The sequence below is a fragment of the Panthera onca genome, chromosome D3, assembly GCF_046562875.1.
Source record: "Panthera onca isolate mPanOnc1 chromosome D3, mPanOnc1 haplotype 2, whole genome shotgun sequence".
Lineage (NCBI taxonomy): Eukaryota > Metazoa > Chordata > Mammalia > Carnivora > Felidae > Panthera > Panthera onca.
In genome coordinates this window covers 32709450-32733090 of record NC_138350.1, presented here as the reverse complement: position 1 = coordinate 32733090, position 23641 = coordinate 32709450, and the positions used below count along the sequence as shown (strand labels likewise).

General features: G+C 42.5%; 1 protein-coding gene across 6 annotated transcripts in view; it reads left to right on the top strand.

The window, feature by feature from the left end:
* The window catches only part of LOC132665746 (piezo-type mechanosensitive ion channel component 2), a 476941-nt gene that overhangs the window by 1926 nt on the left and 451374 nt on the right, over positions 1 to 23641 (top strand). The gene's annotated exons all lie outside the window — the stretch shown is intronic.

Genomic DNA, 23641 nt, shown 5'->3' with positions numbered 1-23641 from the left:
ACTTCTAGGAATGACTGACAGCATCGAACTTTTCACTTCCCCCACCAGAGCTGGAAAACAGAGCACCTTTTACCAAGTAGCAGTTGCATTTACAAAGAAAACGTGGCCTTCGGAGAAAAGACCAGCTTTTTGCAGATTGCTAGAGGTTGAGGACTCAAGATTACACCTGTGCTGAGGGTTTTATTTGTGCGAGCAATCGACAGGGGGGCTCTAGAGTGTTTCGAGGGGGTCAGTCCCAGCTACCTGGGAGGATTTTGTAGTGCCAGAAACTCCATGGAAAAACCAAAGAAAGCTTTCAGGTGGAAATAGTCTGCAGCAGAGATGCAAAATCCTTGAGCAGCTGGAGGGGTCTGCATGCGTGTGCTCGCCTTCCTTTGCCATTTATTCGAGTTTCAAGGCAGGACCATTTTTCAGGGATCTTGGTCCTTAATAACCAATAACCAAGCATGGAGAGGAGGAGGAGCCCAGCATCCACGAAGTTGATGTGGACCTCTCTCCACCAGTTTGCTTAAGTTTGAAAAGGGAAAAGACTTTGGGAGAGTGATTTTGGGGAAAACAGCACCAGGCTATGTCTGGTGCCTTACATACATATAGGCTGTGGGCATCTTCTGTGTATCTGTAGCGCCTGGCACCGTGCCTGGCACGTTTACTGTTTGCCTAGTGGAAGCCAGTGCCTGAGTTAAACAAGGGGCTTTCAGTATGAGGGTTGATTTGTGGTTGTCCTTGCAGACTGGGCAGGAGGCCTGGGGAGTGGTCAGAGGGTCAAAAGGCAGGCTCTTCCTCTCTCCACAGCTCACCCCCCCCCCCCCCCACTTCTTCCCGCACCCTAGCTTCTTTCCCTCTGGGCCTCTCCTCAGGGTAGCAGCTCCTCCTGGAGTTCTGCAGGTGGTTACCTGCCGCCAGCTCAGGCCACTCTTGCCTGAGCAATGTGACAGCAGAGATTATCCGCCCTTTGCCACCCACCTCGCTCTAGGCTTCTGCCCTTGCAGAACCTAGCTCGCCAGCCCGGAATGTTCCGCGGCTGCTGGGGCCGTGTCCTTTCGATAATCCGGGGGTCTACACCGCAAAGCCCGTCAGTGAGACTGTCGAGCTCTGCCCTGCAGAGGGAAAGGGGCGCGCGGCACGCCCACCTCCCGCGCCCCGAGGCTCGAGCCGGCAACTCCAGAGCTGCGCGGAGGCTCCCGGGGTGCAGGGCAGAGCGGGGAGCGCTGCCCGCCAGCCCGGTCCGGCAGGACCCCCGCCCTCCGGCTTGTTCCTCTGCGCCGCGTGGGCCCCGCTCAGTGGCTGGCTCGCGGGACCGGACCTTCCTGGAAGGAGAGCTGCTGCTTCCAGGAACTCAGGCGCTAACCCCGGCCCACCCGCCACCCCCAGCCCCAAGGCCTGCTCCCCTAGCTCCCGGGAAGGCCGGTTCGGCCCTGTGATCCCGGGCCACCTTCCCTTTCCCGCTCTCGCTTCTGAATTCCCGTGGGTCTTCTGGGCTAACCGAAGGGAGGCTAGCCTGTGCGCCTGTGGGGGCGGGAGGGGGGCGTGGAGGCCCCCAGCTGGGTCTGAGCCTGTTGCTTACCCCACCCTCGTGGAAAGCCCACCTAAGGGAAGGTGAAGGAGGTACCAGGACCTGGGACCTCTCCCCCTGCCTGCAAGAGAGCAAAAGCCCCTTGGGAGGACCTGAGGGCCAATTCCCTGAGGACCCCCTCACCCCTTGGCTTAAGAAAGACAACCACTTCCAGCGACGAGATGCCTTCTAATCATTGCACTTGCAGGGACAAAAGGGGGCTGGGTAGGTGTCACCTGATTTGGGCATTCAATTCTAAACAAGAAGTGGATCTTTTCAAGGTTATTGGAGGGTTTTCAGGTCTGCTTGCTCCCAAGGTGCTACTAAATCAAATATTCAGGTTTCCCTAATATCCTGGTCACGGAGAGTGCAATGATCTGTTTGCCATTAGAATCGATTTTTACATTTTAGACATCTATTTTTGTATCTGGACAAGGCAGCCTTCAAAGCCAGGCCTTTGCAGAGGCTTGTGTATTTTTTTTTTTTTTTTAATTCTCTAACATTGATGTTGAACTTTTTCTGCACGGATATGCTGTAGCCTTTGGGCCTAATGATAGATGCTAAAATTAAGTGCCATTGTGTTTAAACTGATGCTTGAGGTTTTTCTTTTTTTCCTATAGAAAGAAGTTTACAGAGAAGTGGTAAGTGATATCAGACCTCTTTTATGTAGGTCTTGCGTGGCTCTTGAGTGTTAAGAGCAAAACAAAAACTATAGTTTAATATGAAATAATATAAATGTTGCTTCCCTCCAAAATGAACATCCAGTGATAGACTTTCCCACATCGATAGAAACTGAAAATTTTAAAGATCTCCACAATTACTTATCATTACTTGAGTGGCCATTCTGATTTTTTCTTAAAAATAATAAGTGAAAGGGGTGCCTGGCCCAGGTCATGATCTCACCGGTCAGTGAGTTCCAGCCGCACGTCATTGGGCTCTGTGCTGACAGCTCAGAGTGTGGAGCCTGCTTCAGATTCTGTAAATCCCTCTCTCTCTGCCTCTTCCCCACTCTCTCTCTCTCTCTCTCTCGCTCTGTCCCTCAAAAATGAATAAACGTTAAAAAATTAAATAATACATGGAAGAAAAAAACAGACAAAACCTCCCATAATAGTATGAAATCGTTAATAATTATAATAGTATCTGGTCATTGTTGAGTACTTTAGACATATTTTTATACTTCTTTTAACATGATTGTACTGTCCCACCCATCTTAAAGTATATGATTTGAGTCTATTCCTGGGTCAGATCTGGATTTGTACATTTTAATTCACATGCATCTGACCCATTCATTCCATTTTGCCTAGTGTTGCTTGGAGTTTCCTAATGTCTTGCCTAGAAGAGCCAACTTAACCAATGTCAGGGCAGTGGTCCAGGTGCCGCAAGGCCACTGTGGCCTCATACCTTGTGCTTCCCCTAAGTGAAGTGACTGGAGCTTAGGAAAGAACAGAGCAGAACCGCAGACAAAAAGAATCAACCACCCAACTAGTGCTCTGAGAAAAAAAAAATCACACTTGGGTAATTGTGCAAATCCCGGAATAATTTCTGAAATTCCCTTTAGAGATAGTTGGATTAACATTAGAGCAAAAACATGGAGTCACTCTTGAAATATGTGTGGGTAGGGCTATCTAAATACAATTTTTTTTCTCCACGGCATCGTATATTTCTCCCTGTGTGGTACGTGCCATGTGGGAAGTCACACACACACCCCAAGAATTCTAGATGATGCCTGGTCAGAGGTCTCCGCTTTGTGCTGCTATAGCTCTCGGTGGTAGGAGGTTTCGGCTGCTGAAGGATGCATTCACAGTGTTGAAAGTTACTTTCTTTTCCTGTTACACCTTCTCAGCCTTATCTAGGTAGATAGTATTTATTACTTCCAGAAAGGAGAAAAGCTAATCGTGGAAAGGGTTGGAAATACATAGTTTAATTCTAAAATAAAATATTTTGTAAGCACAAGCGGACATGGTCATTTTGTTACAGGAGTCGTGGAAGCTGGAACTATGTGTCCAGCCTGTGGTTTATCAGTGTGTCTGTTGCCTTACAGGCAATATATGCTTGTTCATAGAGATAAGCAGGATGCTTTGGACTTTACCTTTGGGGGCAGACGTGTTGTGACTTGGCAATTTCAGAGATCTCCGTTCACGTCCCAGCTCTGCCCTTTACCATATGATCATAGAGTTGTTTCTTCCTTGTTTCTCTTTTCTTCCTGCAAAAGGGAGTTATTAATGCCTCCTTCCTTGGGTAGTTGTGAGATTGTGGGCACTGCACACCTTGTGTAATGTCTGGCACTCTGCAGGGGCTCAACATGGGAGGTATTATTATTGCATTTATGTAGATGAGCAGAAGAGCAGTGATGCTTGAGGAACAGCTTAGTAGCAATTAAAACTACCAGCTAGTGACCTGGGTCATAAGGATACTGATAAGAGTAGGTAGGATTCATAAGAAAGCAAGTCTGTACCTTCCTACAGCCAAATTACTCCATTGAAAGTTGGTGTGTGTGTTGTGGGAGAATTTTTAATTATCAGGAGTTTTCACACCAGTTTTACTCATCATACTCATGGACAATTGTGTTCTTCTGGTTAAATATGTTCTCCTTAGAATTGTGCTGACAGTGCTTACTGTTGCCTTTCTGATGCTACACCATTATTTTCATCATCTTTATTGAATATGATTTCATTTATTTATTTTTATATGGGCATCTTCCTTTTAGACCCTCTGCTACTTTAATCGTGTATGAAGTTGCACGGTAACAGTATATACTGTTTCGGCTTTTCTATTCGGGAGAACTTAGAATAGTGTAGGCACACCTGGATATTTAAGAGCAGTTGATTAAGAACTATATGATGATACAATGTATATAACGTAAAACATTAAATTTTGTAACATTTTTAGATTTACATAATTGTTTTTGAGGATACGGAATCAGGTATACAAAATAAAACAAGTGTTCCATTGAATGGAGGCTAAACACAAAGCTGTATCGGAAAACACTTGCAAGTATTTGGCTGTAAGAGATAAGCGTATATGAGGCTTATCACATTCACCAGACCCTCCACTTGGGCCTTTCAGACCCATCAGGACATGGCAGGATCAAGGATGATGCATACTAAGTATCTGTGGAGAGAGCACATCAGACCTTTTTAATAATTTCATAATTGTGAACCATCCCATAATTATCTAACAGGCATGGAGCATTTAGCTAAATCATTTTTAAAACTTGAGTATAATATAAACTTTTGCACTTATTTCTATATATTGGTAGATTTTTAAAAACTGTAATAGAAATTTAAAATGTGGTTCAAGTTTCCTGCAGAATATACATTTTTTTTGTTTGTGTGAAGTTTTCTGATTGCTATTTTTGAATTCTCCATTCAAAATATACTGGTAGGCACAGTTGTGCATTCAGCTAGGATATTGTGGATGGACATATTTAAACTTTTTGCTATGTGAGTTTCAAATACTTGATATATTTTATTAAAAAAATAGTGGATCTGCTCTGTGTGATTAGTTCTGGCTTCCTGTGGCAAATCCACTAGCCCTCTGGGGGTGAAGGTGTTGCTGAGACTTTAGTCTCTATTTTTATTTTTATTTTATGTTTATTTGCCAGTTTTATTGAGAAATAACTGACCCACATCCTTGTGTAAATATAAGGCGCGTAGCATGAAGGTGTGATTTATGTACATGGTAAAATGATCCCCACAGTAGGTTCAACTAACATCCACCTTCTCAATAGATACTGTACAAAGAGAAGAAAGAAGAAAAGAAGAAAGGAGAAAGATTCTTGTGATGAGAACTCTTAGGATTTCTTTTCTTAACAACTTTGCTGTGTCTCACACAGCAGGGATAGCTGTAGGCATCATGTTGTCCATTACATCCCTAGTACTTGTACATCTTATTATTGAAAGGTTGTATCTTTTGGCCAACTTCCTCCAGTTCCCCTACCTCTCTCACTGTCCACATTTTTTAAAAAAGATTTCACACATAAATGAAACGATACAGTGTTTGTTTTGTGTTTCTCTGTCTGACTTACTTCACTTAGCATAATGCCCTCCAGGCCCATCCATAATGTTGCAAGTAGTATGATTTCCTCATTTTTAATGGCTGAATAGTATTCCATTGTGTGTGTGTGTGTGTGTGTGTGTGTGTGTGTGTGTGTGTGTGTGTTTCCATATCCATTCACGGACGCTGAGGTGGTTTCCGTGTCTTGGCTGTTGTAAATAAAGCTGCTGTAAACATGGGAATGCAGATACCTTTCTGAGTTAGTGTTTTCATTATCATTGGATATATTCCCAGAAGTGAAATTGCTGGATGACACAGTAGTTCTACTTTTCATTTTTTTGAGGACCCTTCATACTGTTTTCCAGAGTGGCCGCACCATTTTACAATCCCACCAGCAGTCATAAGGTTCTCTTGTCTTCACATCCACACCACTATTTGTTAGCTCTTGTCTTCTTGTTGATGGGATGATATTTCACTGTAGTTTTAATTTGCACTTCCCTAATGATTAGTGATGTTGAGCATCTTTTCATGTGCCTGTTGGCCTCTTGTATATCCTTTTTAGAAAGATGTCTATCTGGGTATTTGTCCATTTTTTAATTTTTTTTTTTTTTTTTTTTTTTTTTTTTTTTTTTTTGTCTTTTGCTATTGAATTGCAAGGGTTCTTTATCAGGTATGTGGTTTGCAAATATTTTTCCCATTGCATAGGCTGTCATTTCACTTTTTTGTTTTGTTTTGTTTTGTTTTCTGTGCAGAAGCTTTTAGGTTTGATGTAGTCCCACATGTTTATTTTTTATTTTATTCTTCATGCTTTTGGTGTCATATCCAAAAATTCATTACCAAGTCTCATGTGAAGGAGCTCTGTTCGGATGTTTTCTCCTAGAAGTTTTGTGGCTTCAGGTCTTGCTTTTTAGTCTTTAGTCATTTTGAGTTAATTTCCTTGAGTGGTATAAAATATGGGTTCAGTTTCATTCTTTAATATGTGGCTGTCCAGTTTTTCTATAGAACCATTTGTTGAAGGGACTGTATTTTCTCCATTGAGTATTCTTGGCTCCCTTATCAAATATTAGTTGACTCTATGTGTTTGGGATTATATTTGGGCTCTTGATTCTGTTCCATTCATCTATTTGTCTGTTTTTATGTCAATACAATGCTGTTTTGATGACTAGAGCTTTATAGTATAATTTGAAATCAGGAAGTGTGATGCCTCCTGCTTTGTTCTTCTGTCTCAGGATTTCTTTGGCTAGTCAGGGTCTTTTGTGGTTCTATATAAACTTTAGGAGTGTTTTATCTACTTCTGGTAAAAATGCCATTCGAATCTTGATAAGGATTACATTGAATCTATAGATGGCTTTGGTGGTATTGACATTTTAACGGTATTAATCCTTCCAGTCCAGGGATATGGGATACGATTCCATTTATTTATATCTTCTTTGATTTCTTTCATCAATATCTTACAGTTTTCAGCATAGAAATCTTTCACCTCCTTAGTATTTTATTGTTAAATTTCTTCCTAAGTATTTTATTGTTTTTGATGCCATTGGAAATGGAATCTGTTTCTTTATTTCTTTTTTGAAAACTTCATCATTAGTGCATTAACTACTCTCTTAGGGAGTTATTTATCCTGTTACCCAAACTCAGGTGGATTCTCCTTTAAGTATTTTTTCCCAACTCTGAACTCTCCAGTTCACTCCCCCGCTCCTCCCTGCCTTTTGACTTGGTTTGGTCAACACCAGGCTTCTTATCTTCCCCCTACAGCCATCTCTGGTGAGCTCAGTGCAAGCTTCCCCTCCTCTCCTTGACCTGCACATTTACAAAGGCTGTCCGTGCCATTGACCCTCAGGTGCAGGTGCTTTACAAATCAAGTATCTCATTCACAGATGGTCTTCTAGGTTTGTCTTTGCTCTTTCACCTCAGTCAACAGAAGGGTTGCCTTGGGTTCACATCCCGTGTGTTCTGCAGTGCTGGAGAACCTCCAGTCGCCATCTTGGCCTCTTGGCCTCATTCAGTCCTTGTCATGTGCTGAGCCAGGTGTGACTTCCCCTTTTTCAAAGCCCTCCAGAATTGATTCTGTATTTGGGGCTTTTGTCAGCATCACTGACATTCCAGCCTCACCCAAGTCAAATCAGGCAAACCAGAGTTGCCATTCTACCTTCCATACCGTACAGGCTTGGTCATCAGCCCAGGAAGTTTGTATTCCTCTCCTGGGAGCAAGTAGATTCTTTCCTCCAGTTGATAGATGGCCCTTTCAGCAAGTTTAAAGCAAATACAATTCAATTCTTCCCAAGTCCTTTTTTTACTTATAGGTTTCCCAGGGTAGTGAGGCTTAGATAAGATAAACTTTATATCTCTCACATGATAGTCAAGATGTAGGTGATCCAAAGCTGGTATATTAACTATTCTCTGTGACGTTGCCGGGGGAAGCCACCATTGCTCTGCTACGTTGCAGGTGTTGCATTCATCCCTGTGGTTCAAGATAGCCTGTTCCCATGTTAACGTCAAGCTGAGGGATGGAAGTAAACAGAGAAGGGACACTTCTTCCTCACTCTCTAAGGACACAACCTGGAAGTTGCACGAATCACTTATGTTGTCATCCTGTTAGCTTGAGTTTAATAATATTATTTACCTACCTAACTGCAGGGAAATCTGGGAAATCCATCTTTATTTTGGCTGGTTAATGAGTTCAACTAAAAATGGGGGAGGATGGTTCTGTTACAGTGATAGAGAAAGAGAGAATGAATATCAGCATACAAATAGAAGTCTGTGCCTCCTGTAGGTGAAGGTAATTTAATGTGCTTTGCAGACGCTGATTTTCTTACCAACCTTCTCCACTTTGCTTCCAGGCCTATAACTAGACTCAGGTACCAGCAGGCTCCTAAAGGTAAGGTACAAAGTGTGATCCATGAGAATCAAAAAGAACTGAGTTTTCTAATTTATACAGACGGAAATTTGAGGAAGATGTGTAGGAATGGGTGTTAAGGGTATGGGATAATATAAAGAAGAAACATAAGGTTGGATCTGGCCAAATTTATTGATGTGGAACCACTAAGAAGAAATTCTGGATTCACTGTTGTTACTCTAGAAAGGGCTATGATTGGTTGGTTGGTTGGTTGGTTGGCTGGAGCATGGACAAAAAGGTGACCTACACTAAAAGAAGTTGTAATGCCAGATCTGTTTTAGTAAACTATAGAGGAAGAGATCCAAAGGCTTAGGGAGATTGGAGCCATAGAGTGAATTTACCATGGAAGACCAGTGCACCCACCTGGTCCAGAGGACACATGTTTCTCCACAACTGAGAAATAAAGTTGTGAGGAGACCCTCAAAATTCTTGAAGATCTCTGTGGTTGCTCTTCTCTCTAGTACAATACAGTGGAAACTGCTGCCACTAACTGGGGATCCTTAGATACCATGGGGATATTTGGGTTCCAGGCACCAAGTGGCCCACTTAATTGCCAAAGCCAAGATGGGTGTGGTTATCATAATGGACAGTGGAGTCAAAGCAGTAATCAGAGTAGTCTGACTTGAGGAGACCTTGGCCTTTGGCTCACCGTTCATGGTGTTCCTAGAAGTTGAATTCTGACTTGGTCTGTATACATGGGAAGAGTTCTAGGTGAAGTGAACTGAAGTCTGACTTGAATCACCAACCCAGAGTCTTGGCCCCTCAATCAGTTGCCAGGCTTGAGCTAGTTCACAGACTCAGAACCTGAGTGAAGGGCTTGTGAGGAACAGAATTATCTTTGCTTAGAAATGGCTCAAAGGGCTCTCTGTCAACTAGAACAAAGACTCTACTTGCTACCAGGACAAGAATACAGACTTTCTGGGCTGATGGCCAAGCTCCGTATTGGAGGTGGAATGACAACACTGGTTTGCCTGATTTGACTGAGGTGAGGCTGGAATGTGCTGTGCTGAGAAAAGCCCTAAGTACTCTGCTCTCAGGGTAGCAGGCTAGGTCCCCTTGATGAAGGACCCTCTACACTACCAACTACACTTGCATTTTGCTTTTCCCGTTGTATTTCTTTGGGTAGCGAGTGTCTTTATTTAAAATGAAATATTTGTGGAAAGATAAGATGACTATTTTGTCATCCACATGTTAGTATAAGTTAGTTCAAATAGCTTATTTTCCCTTTTTCACTTTGTGATGGAATGGACACTTTAACTGAATGGGGAGGCGTAGTTGTTAAATAGTGGGTGTAGGTATGGTCTAGATTCCAGAGATCTTTTTTTCAAGGATCCATAATACCATGGGTCACTTAGGGGCTTACCAAAGTATGCCAATAACAAACGGAGCACATTTTTCCTAGGGCTAGCCCTATACACAAGAGACAGAACACAAAAAAATCCTTCCTCTCCTCTTTTATTTATATTGCATGGTTTCAGACATCCAAGGAGAACCTGTTGTGATTAAGTACAGCCCTAAAGTCTCGTTGTTTAGGTACAGATCTTGGCCTGTTGTACAGGCTGTGTGACCTTAATCAAGTTGTTTAACCTCTCTGTTCTTCAATTATTTCATCCATAAAATGAGTTGATAATAATAGTACTTAGCTCAGAGGATTGTTGCAAGGCTTAGATGATAGTGCTCATAAAGTGCTTGATGCAGTGCCTGCCACATAGTAAATATTCAATAAATCTTAGATCCGATGATTAGTTCCAGACTGAGAAATTAGGCATTGCTATTAGCCAAAGGCTGATTTGAGGACCTGCTCATCAGGAACAACATACTTTCAAATGGGCAGATGCTTTGGGGTTCTAAGCAACTTCCAGGGGAGCTTTGGAATGAGACCTGTTGTAAATTGAAAACTGCCTTTCTTGGGGCACCTGGGTGGCTCAGTCGGTTAAGCATCCGACTTTGGCTCAGGTCATGATCTGCTCTTTGTGGGTTCAGGTCCCGCGTCGGGCTCTGTGCTGACAGCTTGGAGCCTGGAGCCTGCTTCGGATTCTGCGTCTCCCTCTCTCTCTCTGCCCCTCCCATGCTCACACTCTGCCTCTCAAAAATAAATAAACAAAAGAAAAAAGAAAACTGTCTGTCTGGACCCCCTCCTGCCCCCGTCATCTATGCTGGAAGCCTCTGCACCACTGTTTATTGCTACCCCTGGAACAATGTGACATTCGTGTCTTTTCTCTAATTCCCCTTCCCAGGCAGAGTGAGTTGTTCCCTCTGTGTTCACCTGGCACTTGGTTCATATTATCACAGAGTTTTGTACTTCGTTATATGATTGCTCTCTTCCCTCCCATGTGTCTGCAAGTTCAGGGACCTCACGTAATCCTTCTAGATATCCTCAGCACTCACTTACTGCCTAACAAGTAGTAGATATTTAAAAATATATATCTTATTTGAATTATAGGTTTCTTTGTCCCGTCATTATACTTCAGCTGCCTAGCAAAGGCTATAACATCCTGTGAATACTGAAGCAATACTTGCCAATTGAATAAATAAGGAATTCATAGGCTAAACATTTTTCTCTTGAAGGTCTCAGAAGTTGGAAAATCCAGTTAGGTCTAGCATCTTATAGCTATTGGTTTCTACGTATTTGACTAGAACATTCCTAACAGTCTAATTTATACGTGCCACAGCTTTTAAACTGTGAATTTTATCAACATGTAGATGAATAAATGGTACTTGCTTTGCAGTGAAGAGGGAAGGAAAAACACGTTGATGGTGGTAAAGCTTGACCGGAATGTCATCCTTGAAGTGCATATTATTTTTGAAAATGTTTTCAGCTCTCTTGGAACCACACAAATCGATCTGTTTTCTGTTGTGGCCAAATCCACTAGGTCAGCAGTTCTGGCCACAGGTGCAGGAAGGAGGAAGAGTGTAGAACCTTAACAAGCTGGTAATTTTGAAGCAGAGCTCCATGGACATGAATTATAGATCTGTGCAGCTTTGAGTGGTTCCTGCTCCTGCCATTTTCTTTGTTCCTTCTGTGTTCCCCAGACTGTACCTGCCTGCAGCATTCGCTCTGGCATCCCCTCAGGAACACGTGCCCCTGCTGGAGAATCTAGGCTGCGAGTATTCTGGAAAGGGCCCTGGTCTGAAAGCCTAACGACCAAGTCTCAACCCTATTAATAAAGAGGTTTGTGACTTTGCCAAGTCGCAGAAACTCTCTATTCTTCAATTACATCATCTAGCATATGAGGTGTTCAAGAATGAGAAATATTTTCATAGATTCTCAGAGTAATATTTGTGCACATAATTCTTCTCGTTATTAGAAGATATGACTGTAAAGCATTGCTTTTTAACCGGCACAGCAGAATTTTTACATCTAACTTGTTCTCGGCTCTTAATAACCATCATACATAAATCGTTTCACACTTTGACCTCAAAGAACTATTAGGAAAGGAAAGGGAAATAATTTTGTATCACTTTAGGTACTTGAGGGTTTTTCACAACGGTTGGTATGAAGGAGAGTTTAGGTTTTGTAATCCTAACATTTCAGTGACTCTCCCTCACTTGCCCTCGACACAGAATCACGCACACATCATCATTGGTGATGGTAATAACAAGAACCACAAAATGTGCGGTCAGATCTGGTTTAGAATTGGCTGTGTGTAGCTTTGCGTAACAAAGAAATTTTACCACCCATCACTTATGGTCAGACATGTGCCTATAAGGAAAACCAAAACACACAGTTATTAATGGAAGCTAAACGAAAGTGTAGAGACATAGAATTATGGAAACAAAATTTGAATCAGGAAAAGATTTTGAGCAAAATAGCAAATTTATCACAAAACGTAGCATTTCAGTGACATTGTAGACCTTACGAGATTTTAGCTGGATGGTTCTATTATCCAACAAAGGACACAGGAGAGGCACAAAACTACAGGTGTGTGTAGGTAAGAGTCCAAGCCTGGGGTGCAGAACTGGGGGCTCCCCCATTCTGGCGTTGCTCTCTCTTGGCTTCAGGGATAGCTGTGGGGGTGTGAGCTTCCTGTGGTTCAAAGCCTCTACCCACTCCTCCTCTTTTCAGTCTTTTTTAAATTTAAGGTTTTAAAAGCCTTTTAATTTTGCCCAGCCAGGCAAATCCTGACTCTTGTTGGCCTTGGAGCCTGAAGTCACTGCAGCTGATAAGCACTGAGGCATTTCCAGCTAGAGCCAGGCTTGATACTCCCCTGCCAGACCGAATTGCTGTAGCACACAGCCTCTGGTGGGTCATCTTCAGGCAGGAGAGAGGGTGAAAGGTCAGATTACAAGGCAATGGGAAGAGGGATAGTCATAAAGTGGGGTTTGTTTCCGGGGAGCCAGTATTTTCCGGAAACCTCCAGCTCCCTAGACTTTATCGTTAACAACTACAAACCTTTTTAGCAATAATTTCCAAAGCATCATCATTCTTGCTGCTGCATTGCCTTACAGGCATCTGTATTCTGACCCATGGTGGCATGGTCTAACAACCCCTACCTCATTTCACACTTTGGGCTACGTTCAAACATGAAAACCACTCTTGGCTTGCACAATCTCCTACCGTAGAGGTTAATTAAAAGGGATGTGATATAGGCCCCAAAGGCGTTTTGTTGAATTGGATATCAAAATATTTTGAGCAATCATCTTTAGAGTCAGTGTTACCATCCAAAGGTATTATCTTATCCTTATGACATTGATCTGTTATCTGTTCCAATAGTCAGATTTGCATATCAGATCTGGTCCTTACATTTACATTTTAAATGTAGTGCTGGTCTGCCACAGCGGGAGCAGTGTGCTAGTCATATTCAGTTAAAGCATCTCTGCAGTACGAGCCCCGCTACAATCATATTTCATAAATTTGAATATGTGTATAATGCAATTCTCTTAAAAATAGCATACTTAAAATTGTCATTTTAATAGTCCTTGGTGACTTTGTTTCCTTCATTATTTTTTATTATCTTCTGATTTCCACTAATTTTTTTTTGCCCTTCTCCTGTTATACATTTCCCAGAATGCACTCAAATAATACAGTAATCCAAGACTGTTTCATAATGTGCCCAGTCTCCCTATCTTAAAATAGCACTGGCTTTTGTTTATTCCAATGTCAAAGAAAACTCATGGTGGGTTTTTTTTTTTTGCTGATTCACCTCTATTACTTTTGACTTTATTGCTTTCTAGGTTTCTTTTTTGGCAAATGCCCAAGAGGAGTTTGACAGTTTCTTAAAATCTTATTTTTAAGTTCTCAGAATATTACCTTTTCGACTTTCCCACCGGTGTATTCCTGGCTCAATTAATAGCACTTCATTTCAATTCCCAATGAGAACATAAGGAAAGATTTTTTTTTAAGTCACCCATATTCTTTTTTCTCCTTAAAAATTAAACAACGTGGAGGGACACATATAAGAGAGGCTTAAGGGTGATCCATGGTGTGGATAGCTCAGTGCTGACCCCAGGCTGTAGTCCTCTCTAGATCCGTGTGTGTCCCCTACTATGTGCAGTAGCAGGGGACTGGGCTCCTAGGGCTCCTGTTTCTGTGCTGGCAGTAAGCTGTTAGGTGTTCATGAAAGGCCTTTGTCATGGATACACTCACTGTTGTGTGTGTGTTTCAAGCAAAACTAATTAAATTGCAGTTTTTTCATGACTATGCCCATCATTGAGCACCACAGCTCGTCTTCTTGATATCGTTCCTCCATGAGTCCAGAACAAACATGTTTTCTTTTGTTTTCACCATTTTCTCTCTAGAGTGTCCTAGATATCCGTGGCTACGTAAATACGAAGTATGGTTGTCTCTCAGCAAGTAGAGTTCTAAAGTTTAGAGACTCTCAGAGGTACAGGGTTTCCACTTAGAACTACTCCGAGGCAAAAATGGAACATGCCCGAACAAGCTCCATGCCTTCCCTCTGAGCTTTTCTGCCTCCATTGGTAACTACTTCCTCACCTTCTCTTCTCTCCCTTCCTGCATGGGCTTCCAGGACTTTTCCAGCAAGGTGACAGGTGAGGGAAGAACACGGGCTTTGGGGTTAATCAGACAAGGTTTCAAACTTTTGCCTAACTGCTCATTAGTGGTAAGATGGAGACGAGTTGAAGTTGTATAGCTTCTCTGAGCCTCAGTTTCCCAGCCTGAAGAATAGCAGAAATCCCACATGTTTCAAAAATAATAGTAAGAAATAAAGGAAAGGATGTAAGTCAGGTGCCTAGTACGGTGCAGACAAATGAAGGGCTAACTGAATTTTCTGGTTAACTTTTCTCTTCCTTTTTCTTCCTCGTGCCTGGGGTCTCTGTCTTCTGAACACTGTACCCTGACTGTGGCCTTGGCTCCTCGGCTTCAGAGCCTTGTGGATTGGTAAGGCTTCAAGGGAATGTGGTTGCCTCCCAGGGGTACCTGGTGTCAACTAGACAAAAAGCTGTGGCCAAAAAGAGGGCAGTTCTGACGACAGGAATTCAGTGACTAATGAGGCTAAAAGAAGGCCATTTCTGTTTCCAACCGTGGTGATAAAGTGCATTTTCTGTGGAGCTCATGGTGACTTAAATTCAGTTATAATTCTTTACAGTGGTCACTTAGTCAAATATACAAAGGGTAGGAACTAAGGTGGATCCACCTTAAATGATGGTAGATGTGGGTGAAGGTTATCCAACAGTGATGCGTCTCAGGTTTGCTGTGTTAAGGCAGTGGTGATACAATATGCAATAAATAAAACTTAGTTCCAACTCATAAAATATCAGGGCTGTATAATACTTGATTTGTATTTCTTGATTTTTTAATTGTTATTTCAGACACTGAACTTAATAGCCATGAAACGTGTTATGTTTTGAGTTTTGGATATCTTATTTTCCCTAATTGTAATTCTTGTGATACTCAAATTTGGTGAACATATTCCCACTTGGGGTTTAAATGCTAACAGGTAATTTCATAAAAATCTGACTGGAGTTGAATAATTTCCTTTGCCTTTACAGCCTGGTTCCGACTGAGTCTGTTGGGTGTCGAATTAATCTTCCAAGAGTTTCTTTTTTTTTCTTTTTTTTTTTTTTTAAGTTTGTTTACCTTGAGAAAAACAAGGGAGCAAGTGAGGGAGGGGCAGAGAGAGAGGATGAGAGAGAATCAATCCCAGCAGGCTCTGTGCTGTCAGCCCGATATGGGGTTCCATCTCATGAACCGTGAGATCATGACCTGAGCAGAAATCAAGAGTCGGACACTTAACCAACTGAGCCACCCAGGCACCCCACGAGAGTATTTTTTAAAGGATTCCTTTAAGGATGGCTTATTTAAGTTGGATAGATTTAATAATTATAGTTTTCTGATTTAAACATTTGTTAGCAATTATTGAAAAATGAATGATTTTATCATAGTTGTTAGGTGAGCCGAATATTGAGAATTCTGTAAGGGTATCAAAGACTATCGTGTTTTGCACAATTTAAAAAAAAAGAGAAAGAAAAACTTCAAAGACATAATATAAATGTGATTCTCTGTGCTTAGCTATAATATAGAAATTAAAAGTTTTTGTAGTAAGTAAAAGACATTAACCAGAGTAAATGAATATTTGTCGGTGTTAAATTAATTATTTAATCTTATATAATCTTATGTTCTGACGATATTTTAAATACCATCAGGGTGTCAAGAATTTTAATAACATCAGAATTCCAGCTAAAAAGACATTTTCATTATGTGTCATATGGATTTCTAGTATGTGGGGGCAGCCGGCTATGCTATTTTAACTCAGCTCCCAATAGTCAGACTGAGTGAGTTATATGACATTTTAATGCAATTGGCCAAAGGTTGAAGCTACATTTGAATTCCTACTAGGTATCTTATGCAACCTTATTGAGAATTCCGAATGGAGCTTGTAGGCACACTACAAATGTAGGATTCTGTTAACTTCCAGGAAGAGATGTTAAGGGGTCATAAGCCTCCTCACAGATCTCCTGTGATGTATTAAAATCCATGGAAGCACACCTGTCAGAATGGCTAAAATCAACAACACAAGAAACAACAGGTGTTGATGGGAATGCAAACTGGTGTAGCTATGGAAGCAGCCCAAGTGCCCATGATTGGATAACGAAGACGTCACGCGCACACACACACACACACACACACACACACACACTGGAATATTGCTCAGCTATAAAAAAGAATGAAATCTTGCCATCTGCAATGATGTGGATGGAACTAGAGAGTTTTACGCTAAGCGAAATAAATCAGTCAGGGAAAGACAAATTCCATATGATTTCACTCATATGTGGAACTTAAGAAACAAAACAAACAAGGCACCTGGGTGACTCAGTCAATGAAGTGTCCAACTTTGGTTCAGGTCATGATCTCGTGGTTCATGGGTTCGAGCCCCGTGTTGGGCTCTGTGCTGACAGCTCAGAGCACCTGGAGCCTGCTTTGGATTCTGTGTCTCCCTCCCTCTCTGCCCCTTCTCCGCTCACGTTCTGTCTCTCTCTCTCTCTTTATTTCTCTCAAAAGTGTATAAACATTAAAATAAAAGAAACAAAGCAAATGAGAAAAGGGAAAAAAAATAGAGACAACCCAAGAAACAGATTCTTAATTATAGAGAACAAACTGATGGTTACTAGAGGGGAGAGGAGATTCAAGGAGTGCACTTGTCTGATGAGCACCAGGTGATGTATGGAAGTGTTGAGTCACTATATTGTACACAGGAAACTAACATAACACTCTGTTAATTAGCTTGAATTACAATAAAAACTTATAAACAATCGATGGACTCACTAACTGCAGAGTTGTTCTGAATTTGTATGTCTACCAGATGTTAGCCAATTTCTCTACGTGAGAAAGTAACGAGCAAATAAATGAAGTTAAGCTTTGGATATTTTATCAGCATGGACAACAATAGTTAACTCAGAACTAATGCCTTAATTATTGCAACTCATTGACACCATTGGGGAATTCAAGCATCTTTGTAAAAATCTTACACATTTTCTTATATTCACAGGCATTAATCTGAGTGGTTCTAGAGTGGGTCACATCAAGGCAGGCCTTGATTCTGCTTAAAAAAATGAAGTGACTCATTTGAGCTTCTCACACTCTATGTCACCATTTTTCTACTTTTTTCCACCTGCTGTCAGTTTCATCCTATGCCATAGAAAGTCACTACACAGAGTGAAATAGTCACCAGTTCAGTGACGGCTGAGCATCTGGTACAGAGCCAGCCCACCTTGGTCTGATCCCATCTCTGCAACATTGGATCTGTGTGACATGAGGCAAGCTACTGTGCTCTCTGCACCTCAGTTTTCCCACGTATAAAATGGGGAGAATTATAGGCCCGGTCTCACAGCGTCGTTCAGAGGATTAAATTTAGAAATGCCTGGCATGTTTTAAACCCCGCTATGTAAAATATCCAGCATGTATCCTATGCCTTTGCTGTGGAAAACTTGAAGCACCTGAAATATGAAAAATTATTTGGAATAGTTGATTGATTTATTCAATCCTTTAATAAAATGTAATAAGTGACTGTTTTATGCGTGTGACCCTGTGGGAGGCACCAGAACGAATGAGCTGAAGGAGAAACCAGCTGGTCCTAGGTCCCAGGTATTTTGCGTACGTCACTCCTTATTCATTCTTAGAACTCTCCAAAGCTGGCATTAAATCTTACTTTATAGGTGAAAACACTGTGTTTTAGATAGTTCCGGTGATTTTCCCAGGGTCACAGAGCTACCACTTTGTGTTAAAGTAAAACAAAGATTCCAAAGACTCCAAATCTGTCGTGCTCCCTGACTGTTACTGAAGACACAGGCCAGGGTTTAGCTGCTGGCGGAAGGGGCTCATGGCAGTGTGCTCCCATGGGTTTGGTAGACCAACTGGACTCTAGACATTGTCCTGCCTCACTGAGGCTCGCTTTGTGATCCTGGCCAAGTCTGGTCTCGAACTCAGCTGATGGAATATGGAGTCCGGCCGTGTATCCCAACGCTAATGGCCTTGTGACTCAGTTGCTCCCAGAGGGGGTAGGGGGACCTACCCCAGCCATTTCAGGGTGACTGTGCCTCAGAGAGAATGATGCTCAGTAAATCATCCACTGCTCTTCCTCCCCCATGGGACCTTTTGAATTTTATGATGTCATTCCTGTCGGGAAATATTTTTGTTTTACATAAACGTTCAATATCTCAATCCGGTTTTAGGATAAATACAAAGAAAGAGTTTCGTAATTAGATATTTTTGAGAAACACAGGGCTAAATGAATGTAAATGTTCGTTACGGCAACACCATTTAGAGCATAGTATCTGATGCAAAGTGTGAGTTTCTAAGAATTTGGTATAACATGCAGAGTTGCCCAGACCTATTTGACCTGGAGACCCTACAGGTTTCCCTTGGCCCTGGTGTCCTTGGGAGCACATACGGGAACATGCTATAGGAACTTTGGACTAACTGGCAGACCGATGAAGGAGTTTATTTGGGGGTAGGGGTGGCTTTCAGAAGACCCACAATCTCCTTTTTAGGTGTGGCATGAAGCCAAGCCTGACTGGTGGTCCCTGTCAAACCTACTATAGGACAGAATAAACGTGATTGTTCTTTTCTTAACCATAATTGCTGACTTATGTTTGCACCATGGCTTATTGTAAAAGCAGAGTGGTCAAAGGGAGAGAAACCAGTTAAGAAACTAGACATTCCAGCTGTTGTAGAATGCCTGCAGATAAGCAGGCTCTAAACATTCCAGGCCCAGCAGCACCCGAGTGAAAGGGCAACAAGGGTTAAAATAAGCCCAGCCACGTCCCGTAACGTCCCATCTGGTCTGAACACTGCAGTGGCCTCCGGAGGGTCTTACTGCATTGTCTGCCTGTGTGCACTTCCTTTTCCGTGTGCTGGCCACAGTGATCTTTTACACTTAAGTCAGGTAGTCAGATGTCATCCTCGGCTCTAAGGCCTCCAGCATTCGTTGCATTTGAAAAGAAACACTAAATCCCCGACTTGGCCTCCAAAGCCCATGGTTCCTGCACCCTCTGACCACCCGGGAATTGTCTGTAAAACTCAGATCCAGCTATGTTTGCTCTAAGGTCTTTGCTTTTTTTTTTCGCTCTAAGGAGCAGCTCCCTCTAGGCCTCGGTGTGAATGTCACCTCTTAGGGGCATCTTTCCACACCACCTGAGACCCCAGCCCTCACGTACTGCCACACCACGCCATGCCATGCCATGCCACGCGGCTGTAATGGCCTTCACAGTGCTTACTACTCTCCTATCTCTTTCATGTTAGTGAGTTTCTGTATGATTACGGGCATACCTCCTTGTATCGTGCTTCCCTTCATTGTACTTCACAGATAACCGCGTGTTTTTGCACATTTAGAGGCTGTGGCAACCCTGCATCGGGCAAAATGTGTCAGCACCGTTTTTCCCACAGCATTTGCTCACTCTGTGCCTCTGTGTCACATTTTGGTAATTCTCACAATATTTTAAACTGTTTCAGCGGTATTACGTTTGTTACGATGGTCTGTGATCGTGATCTTTGACGTTACCACTGTAATCATTTTGGGGGCGCCACGAACCGCGCCCAGACAGGACTGCGAACTTGGTGGATGTTGGGTATGTTCTGACAGCTCCACTGACTGACTGTCCCCTCATCCCTCTCTTTTCCTTGGGCCTCCCTATTGCCCGAGACACGACAATATTGACATTGGGCTAGTTAATACCCATACAGGGGCCACTAGGTGTTCAAATGAAAGGAAGAGTCACGTGTCTCTTAGTTTAAGTCAAAAGCTAGAAATAATTAAGCTTAGTGAGGAAGGCATGTCAAAAGTTGAGAGAGGCCCAAAGCTAGACCTCTTGTGTCAAACACTTAGCCAAGTCGTGAAGGCAAAGGAAAAGTTCTTGAAGGAACTAAAAGTGCTGCTCCAGTGAAGACACTAATGATAAGAGAGCAAAACCACCTTATTCCCGATATGGAGAACGTTTCAGTGGTCTGGATAGAAGATCAAACCAGCCACGGCATTCCCTCATGCCAAAGCCTAATCCAGAGCCAGGCCTTCGCTCTCTTCATGTCTATGAAGGCTGAGAGAGGTGAGGAAGCCACAGAGGACAAGTTTGAAGTTGCCAGAGGATAGTTTTGAGGTTTAAGGAAAGGAGCCGCGTAACATAAAAGTGCAAGATGGAGAAGCAAGTGCTGATGTGGAAGCTGCAGCAAATTATCTAGAAGGTCTAGCTAAGATGGTTCAAGAGAGTGGTTCTACAGCTTCCGATATAGACAAAACAGACTTATGTTGGAAGAAGACACCATCTAAGACTTTCAGAGCTAGAGAGAAGTTAATGCCTGGCTTCAAAGCTTCAAAGGACAGGTTGACTCACTTGTCAAGCACTAATGCAGCTGGTGACTTTAAATGGAAGCCAGTGCTCATTTACCATTCTGAAGATTCTAGGGCTCTGAAGAATTATGCTCAATCTACTCTGCCTGTGCTGTGTAAGTGGAACAACAAAGCCTGGATGACAGGACATCCGTTTACAACATGAGACCCACTGCTTAGAAAAAAAAAAAAAAAAAGATTCATTTCTAAATATTACCTGGTCACCCAAGAGCTTTGATGGAGATGTATGAGATTAATGTCGTTTTCATGCCTGCCAACACAACATCAGTTCTGCAGCCCATGGATCCTGGAGTAATTTTGACTTTCAGGCTTCATTATTTAGGAAATGCATTTTGCAAGGCTATGGCTGCCATACGTAGTGAACCGTCTGATAGAGCTGGGCAAAGTCAATTGAAAATTTTCTGGAAAGGATTCACCATTCTAAAAGCCATTAAGGACATTCATGATTCGTGGGAAGAGGTCAAACTGTCAACATCAACAAGAGTTTGGAAGAAGTTGATTCCTGCCCTCATGGATGACTTCAGGGGGTTAAGGATTTCAGTGGAGGAAGTCACTGCAGATATGGTGGAAACAGCAAGAGAACTAGAATTAGAAATGGAGCCTGAAGATGGGACTGAATTCCTGCAATCCTATGATCGAACTTGAATGGATTAGGAGTCGCTTCTTATGGAGCAAAGAAAGTGGCTTCTTGAGATGGAATCTTCTCCTGGCGAAGATGCTGTGAAGGTTGTTGAAATGACAGCGAAGGATTTAGAATATTTCATCAATTTAGTTGGTAAAGCAGCTGTAGAGTTTGAGAGGATTGACTGCAATTCTGAAAGAAGTTCTACTCTGAGTAAAGTGCCATCAAAGAGCATCTCGTGCTGCAGAGAAACTCTTTGTGAAAGGGAGAATCCATTGACATAGCCATCGACACGTCAGCAGCCACTGACATTGAGACAAGACCTTCCACCAGCAAAAAGATTATGACTGAAGGCTCAGATGATGGCTAGCACTTTTTTGGCAATAAAGTATTTTTAAATTAAGGTGTGTGTATTGTTCTTTAAGACATAATGCTATTGCCCACTTATTAGACTACAATATGATACAAACATAACTTTTATATGCCCTGGGAAAACAGGGACTTCTTCTGACTTGATTCATTGCAGTGGCCTAGAACTGAACCTGAAGTATCTCCAGGATATGCTTGCATATGCCTCCCACCACCTTTGATGTTCCCCCAAATGCTCAGATTTCAGCATCTTGAATAGGGCCTTGCCTACAGTAAGCATACAATTTAGTACATCACATTAATGTTTATACAGTAGCAATGTAACAGTGTCATCCTGTTCATTCATTCGTGTCTCAGTTTCCTCATCCATAAAATGGAGATAATGATAGTATTTATCTCATAGGGTAACTGGGAAATTCAAAAAATAATGTATTCAAAGTGTTATTCACATAGTATCTGGCATATAGTAAGCACTTAAAATTTTTTTTAATGTTTGTATATTCTTGAGAGAGAGAGAAAGAGAGACAGAGAGACAGAACACAAGCAGGGGAGGGAGGGAGGGAGAGAGAGAGAGACATAGAACCCAAAGCAGGCTCCAGGCTCTGAGCTGTCAGCACAGAGCCCGACATGGGGCTCGAACCCACAAACTGCAGGATCATGACCTGAACTGAAGTCAGATGCCCAACCAACTGAACCACCCAGGCACCCCTATGGTAAGCCTTCAATAAATAAAATTTTGATGATGTTGATATTTCATTGGTTCATTCAATAGTCATTTACTGGGTCAAGCAGTATGGCTAGATTCTGTGAATGCAAGAAAATGTATAAGGCATGGTTCCTGCTCTTAAGATTCTCCCTAAACTTTAGGGAGCCCAGATTCACTGCAGTGCTCAGAATGGAAAACTGCTAATTGTGTCCATCCGATTATGCCACTAAATGTTTTGAATGATGATAGGAGGTGAATAAGAAACTGAGCCAAAGCTAAGGAAAGGAGTTCCTGGTGTGTGAATGTTAGCTCTTTAATAGCAGTAGGCGACACGAATATGAAAAAGTCGCAGTACTTGCCAGCTGGGAGCTCAGCCTCCAGTGCAGTACAGGGAGATGAGTCCTAGAACAAGTTAAAGGCCAAGGAGAACAAGCATGGAGGGAAAGTAATGCTTGGCTAATAACAGACCAACCTCACCAGCAAGACTTGTTTTCAGAAAATGTGTGATGGACAAAACTGTGACCGAAAAGAACGCGTTGACACTTTTGGGAATATTTAAAGCAGGGGACAGAGACTTTAAACCAAAGAATCAAATGCCAAGGGTGGAGTTTTACACTTGGGTTACCTTGCCGTAGGCCCTTGGTGGGCATAGACAGAGAGAGGGGGTGGTGGGGTCTCCCAGCTGCCCCCGATGTTGGCAGGGCTCAGCTGCATAGCTGTTCTTCCTGGAAGGCAGATCCAGGGGTAAGTCCAGATTGAAAGCCAGCATATTTGGGGAAGTAACTAGAGTTACACATTCTTTGATTTGGAGTGAGGACAGCACTCCATGCATAAAATCATAGTCACTTCTTCTTTGTCCAGCTTCTGGTAGGCTGTGTCTTCCTCTGAAGTTGTGTGCCAGAATTGCACCGGAAGTCCATGCGGTAGGAGACGTGAATGACTCTATCTGTAGTTCCCTTGGAGGAGCTGATCTTCCCCTTGTCTTGGACATGCCTGGCTGCTTCCTGCAGTCAAACTGCTGAAAAGCCAATGCTGGCACAGACACCCGAACACTTCAGAAAAATTGGCGTTGCTCCAAAAGAGGATCCAAAGTTACTGTCCGCCCGGGCTAGGAGGTTGTCTGGTCTTGGGCTCGAGTCTCTTTTTTTTCTTTGGCATAGATCTGCTTAATCCTGGCTTTGAAGTTTCTTTCTTTCCT